Below are 5,834 nucleotides of genomic sequence, written 5' to 3'. Positions count from 1 at the left end.
GCGCTCGTGTAGCATCTCCACCATTGTTCTATGTCTAGTTACAACTAAGAGCTGTTAGGAGGTTAAAGGTGTTTGTTGGTACTTTTTATAATAAGTTTTACATTTAATCTTATTTATTTATATTTAATTTCCTTTCATTTTCTTTTTTTGTAATAAAAATAATACAATCCAAGTGCAATGGCTGAAACCACTATTACGTCCGCCATGCTTGCCTCTCTCAATAACACTGACATGTGGATGGTCCGCACTTGGCTCGCCGAGCATTTGTACGAGCCTCCGAGCCATGGCGAGCGGCCAACATGTGGATCCACCTTCAGAGGTTGGGATTATAATTTTATTGTAGCGACGCTACCTATGAGAGAACAGAAGAACTTCTACCTCTATTGCTCCCCGCCGGAGAACACTACCCATATTTAATCGTTATATTATGTTGATTATTTATTGAATTGTAAATAGTTTAATGTTCTCATTTATAAACCATGTAAATATTATCATAATAGCAAATATTAATAACATATATTATTTCAATAAATAAACGCAAGCAAAAGAATATACTGATTCACTGTTGATTTGCTGTTTTTTGAGTGATCAGAAAAAAAAAACTTCAGCACCATCCCTCACCTCCAAATCTTTTTAGCAGAATTCTCATAGAATGGAAATATCAAACCTCAGCTAAGTATTTCAATGTATACCTTCTAGAACCAACGGTAGAAAAAGGTTTTATTCAATTTGATTTATGTAATATATACGTAATGCAACTTAGTAATTCATATTTTATTTTCTGTTTTAGAGGGAATGGAAAAAAAACTTCAGTAACTCTTGAGAAACAGCAAATTGACATTCCTAGATCAGTATATTCTTCCACTATTTTTAGATGTTTTCTTATTGCAAGCTAATTCCTACTAGTCACTTTCTATGGGCTGTTGTGGCGACAGCTACTGCTCATTCAGCGCGAGACCATCTTTTAACATGTATTGGTCTTGAAGATGATGAGCAGGATGCGGACCAACTAAGAGGAAGAGTAAAATTGTATTGGACTGCGAGAGGGAAAATGGCGTAATAGTCCACTTCCTGTGGCGTATGAAAAAAAAAAAACTAGTCACTTTCTCTATCCTATACCTTTTCTTCCTTTTGTAAAGACTCTACAGCAAGTTCTTGAAAGACGACGATAGTTCCTGTAAGACTTGCTCTTAACGACCGTAGGCTAGTTCCCTATGGATTGAAGTTACTAACCTGCAAGGATTCACGAAAACATATCATGTCAACCCATCTCCTAACCTACTAAACACGCATTGCTGAGGCCTCCTGGAGTACCTCACTTCTTCAATTGGAGTTAATCAACTAATTAAAGGAAGACAAGTTTAAGAAAGGAGGAGAGGCCCAGAGAAGGCAGAGTGAAATTTATGCTCAACACACATTTACAAAAATAGCATTAGAACGTATTGATTCACGATTATTCTCTGCCTCCTAAGGAGTTGGTTCTCTGAAGGGAAACTTTGCACTTTAGATTATAAAGTTTGTGCTTAGCCCCACTCTCTGCGCCAGTAAACGGTAACGAGAGATTCTACGTGTTAGACGTTAGTTTTTAGTAGATTATAAGATTCTATTGTAATTTTTATTAATTCAAAGAATACATTTAAAAATATAATCAGATAATAAATGGTTATATACGACTCAAATTAAATTATTTACAAGAAATAAACATTTTAATATACGATATCTGTACCATTATCTTTCCTCCTGTTCTTTAGAGATGCGAAACATGGCCTCTTACACTAAGGGATGATTAGCACCTTAAGATCTTTGAAAATAAACCTATTCCATATATGATCTATGCAGTTACGGACAGTCAGAAGTGATTGTAGAAATGAACCTAATAGTTATAACTTATATCTCTTATTATCGCTGTAGCGACTCATTTATACCATGGTCTATACTGTTACTACGACAGCCAAAAAAACCGTTACGAACCTAGCTGCTACAACGTAAACTACTACAATAATCGCACAGACATCTTGACATCTTTTGTGAGGACCTACAGCTAGTTTCTTACGCAGTGACGTTTCCTTCCTGTAAAGACCTGTTGGAAATGCCATCCCCTTCACGACCGTAGGCTTAGTCCCCTACGGTGAAAACCCATCCTGCGAGGATTTAACAGGAGGCTAATTCTCGTAAAACTCATCCTGTCAATTCATTCCAAACCAGCTACCTAAACTAATGAACACACATTATCGAGACCTTCTGGTGTAGAGTACCTCAAATCTTCAATTGGAGTTAGAACTAATTAATCATATACAGCCACCTCGACATGGATTTGATAAATATTTGAAATCAAATAAAAAAGCTTCATTTTGTAATAAACGTACTCCAAATAAAGTACATTAGACTGGAGTTACTTTGTATTTCTTTAATTATTACTATTCTGTAACTATATTTATTTTCTGCCGTAGGCTATCAGCGGGAACGCATGATTATTATTAATACAATTTTTATAGATTATTTCATTTCCAGAAGTTACAGTGCTGTCGGCCAGTCAGCCCCAAGACTGCCACAATAGTTTTTTATCTATTAAAAAATAAAATAACATTTAAAATAACAAATTTTTTTTTTAATTTTTGTTAAGTCTTCCTTGATAATTTTCTGGAGCAGGCATACACTTGAAATCATAGTTTAGTGATATCAATTTTAATAATTTCTATTTTTTTGGGGGGGGATGAAATATTCAACTACACACACATATCAAATTTTGTTACTTTATACATTCCAAACTCATTCATGTTTACAAAAAGATCCCGAAGACGGATTGTAATAACTCCGAGAAATCTCACTCCTTCCGGTATGTTATAAAATATTTACGCTAATCTTAACTAGTCGAATCACGGAATACGCTGAAGAAATTATTGGAGACGACCAATGTGGTTTAAGGCGAAATCGTTCAACTATTGATCAAATGTTTTCATTACGTCAAATATTGCAGAAAAAATTGGAATACAATGGGGTAGTTCATCAGCTTTATATAGATTTAGAAAAGTCTTACGATTCTATTGACTGCCAGAAACTGTATAATATTCTGATTGAACAGGGAATACCAGAGAAGTAAGTAAATATTGTACGGACGTGCATGACCGAAACGTTTAATAAAGTACGAATCTGTAATCAATATTCCGAGAAATTCCAGGTTCGGTCGGGTTTAAACAAGGCGATTCTTTATCACCTATCTTATTTAATATATCACTAGAATACATCATTAAAAGTGGGATGAATACCGAAAAGGGTTTAACTTTGGGTGGTGAAATACCGGTGCTTGGGTATGCTGATGATTTCGTATTATTGGGTGAGGATAAGGAAACTATTTAACTAAATACAACCACGTTAATAAACTCCAGTAAGGAACTAGGTCTTGAAATAAATACAGATAAAACACTATACATGGTTAGTAGTACAAACGCGAGGAATTTCCATGATATAAATATAGGAGGAAATGCGTTTGAACAGGTAGATAGGCTTAAGTATTTAGGTTTTACGGTAAGTACAAAAAATGAAATTGATAAGGAAATAAAAGTGAGGTCCAAGACGGGAAATGGTTTATTTTTCAGTTTCGAAACTGCTTAGCTCGTGCCTTCAATCCAAAAACTTAAAAATTAGAATTTACAAAAGTTATCCTTCCCACTGTTCTTTATAGATGCGAGACGTGACCTCTTACACTAAGGGATTAACAGTGCCTTAAGATTTTCGAAAATAAAGTATTATGTAATATATTCGGACCGTAAAAGTATGAATTAACGAAGAAATTTAGAAGACTACACAACACTGAATTAAGGGACCTACACACGGTAAATTTAATTTAAGTTATATCATTGCGGCGTGTAAGATGGGTGTGTAAGGTTGTAGGTACAGTAACGAGTGGATCTCTAAAATGTCAGTAAATACTGAACCGACACCCGTCGGTTCCGTTTACGTTTACCCAAACGTCCTAGGGATAGATTGAAACGTACATCGGAGGATTGCGTTAAAACTGATTTAGTAGAATTGGGTTTGGAGAGACATTACTGGAAGGATGTATGTAGAGAGCGATTGGTGGTATCGCCATCGACCCATCGGGGTTTGTTAGACCTTCATTATTATTATGAATTCCAAATCGTATAACGATATGCATCAACAATGAAAATAATTTAACGAGACCTTTTGGATGAGAACAAATAAATTCATTATTAAAACTCTTCTCGACGTCAATGTTATCAGTTAGATGTTCATAAGATCCCATCGCTACGAGGCTTATAGCACACAGCAGTCCAATGTGAATACTCGTTGTGTATGAACGGTCAGTTTTTCTTTATCCGTGACCTAATGGTCCTATAAAGGACTTTTCGAAAACAAAGGGCTTTGTTCCATTGTTCTCAGTTCTTTGTTTTCTCTATTCTCAGGGTATTGTTCTTTGGGAACACAAGAATATATTTTGTGTATTTTATGTAGTAACAATTTAATATATAGGCTATTACTATTTAGTTAGTATTTAGTTATGGAAGGACAAAACGTGCCAATACCAGACGAAAATGAGAACTAGCCCTTTACAAGACAGCATCCGAAAAATTATTTCCTAAAAGGGAAAAGGTAAAAGGTCATAATTTCCTCTCCTGTATCAACTTTAACCTGGGAGAGTTGTAGCCTTGAGGATTTTTGTTCATGTTTGGAGATAAACGTCTATGTTTTCTTTCCATTTTGTTTATACTTTTATCTATCTTCCATTAACCCTTTGATGTTGTTATTACCGCTTGCTTTTTTTACTCCATCTTTTACTTCTCCACCTCTACTCAACTCAGTTTGCTCAACCCTCCTCAAAACGATAAGAATGAGCATTTCTCTCACCAGTACACTCCTAACGTGACATCTTTTTTTAATAGTTGTGCACTTTGCTCACCAGGACACCCCTGCCTTTCTCATTTTAAATCATGAACTGAGGCAAGAAGATCTTTGGTCTTTTACGAAATCTTAATTCTTCAGCCCCTGATGGAAGAGCTACAATTTACACTTTAAATTGTAAATTGCATTAAAATTTGTTATTTGGCGGGAGGAATAAGTCCAGCAAGTGGGCCTATTGGTCATTTATACCAAACCCTGACGGCTACCTGAGTTGCCGCCGCGTATTAACCAGGATGGGTATGTCAAGATTTATTCTTCAGGACCACCGAAAAATGAATGTTAAGTGGCCGAGGTAGGAATTGAACCCACAACGTTTCGAATCGAGCACACTGGGACCTGCGCCCCAACCCGCATGGCCGTCACGTCCCCCTACATTGAAATTAATCGCAAAGATTTGTTTGGTCATCACATCCAATTACATAAACAAAATAGTGCAAATCGCCTATCATGAGATGAATGGTCACTTGAAACCTCTTAGGGGACTAAAAAGTAGGACATTCTTTCCGGGTTAAATAGATTTGAACCTTTAAATAATTGGCCGTTGAAGAAGACTGTTCCGGTGCCCCATACAGCGATGGCAAAGCAATACTCAATTTAATTAAAATGAATGTAAACTCGTATTTCTTAAACAAGTCTAGTGCAGGGTCCGCATTATTTTAGATTACATTGAGGATAGATAACTCCTCAATGTAATGTCACCGCTCGGTTTAAAGTAGTTGATATGGACCTTCCGCGCGCATGCTCCACGAAATGTGAGAACAGAACAAGTTCGTAATAAAAAACCAGTACGTCTCCACTCCGGTCGAGAAAGCCACACCTAAATCCGGTGGATGTGAGGAGGCTTCAAAGATCAAATGAGTAAGGAAAGAAGACCTATATCCCATTGTGTTCATGGTATTAGCATATGTCACTAT

Source organism: Halyomorpha halys, unplaced genomic scaffold (genome assembly GCF_000696795.3).
Source record: "Halyomorpha halys isolate HHAL.00 unplaced genomic scaffold, Hhal_1.1 Scaffold498.1, whole genome shotgun sequence".
In the NCBI taxonomy this organism is placed as follows: domain Eukaryota; kingdom Metazoa; phylum Arthropoda; class Insecta; order Hemiptera; family Pentatomidae; genus Halyomorpha; species Halyomorpha halys.
The sequence above is the reverse complement of the archived record's forward strand: the minus strand, read 5'-3'. Positions refer to the sequence as shown.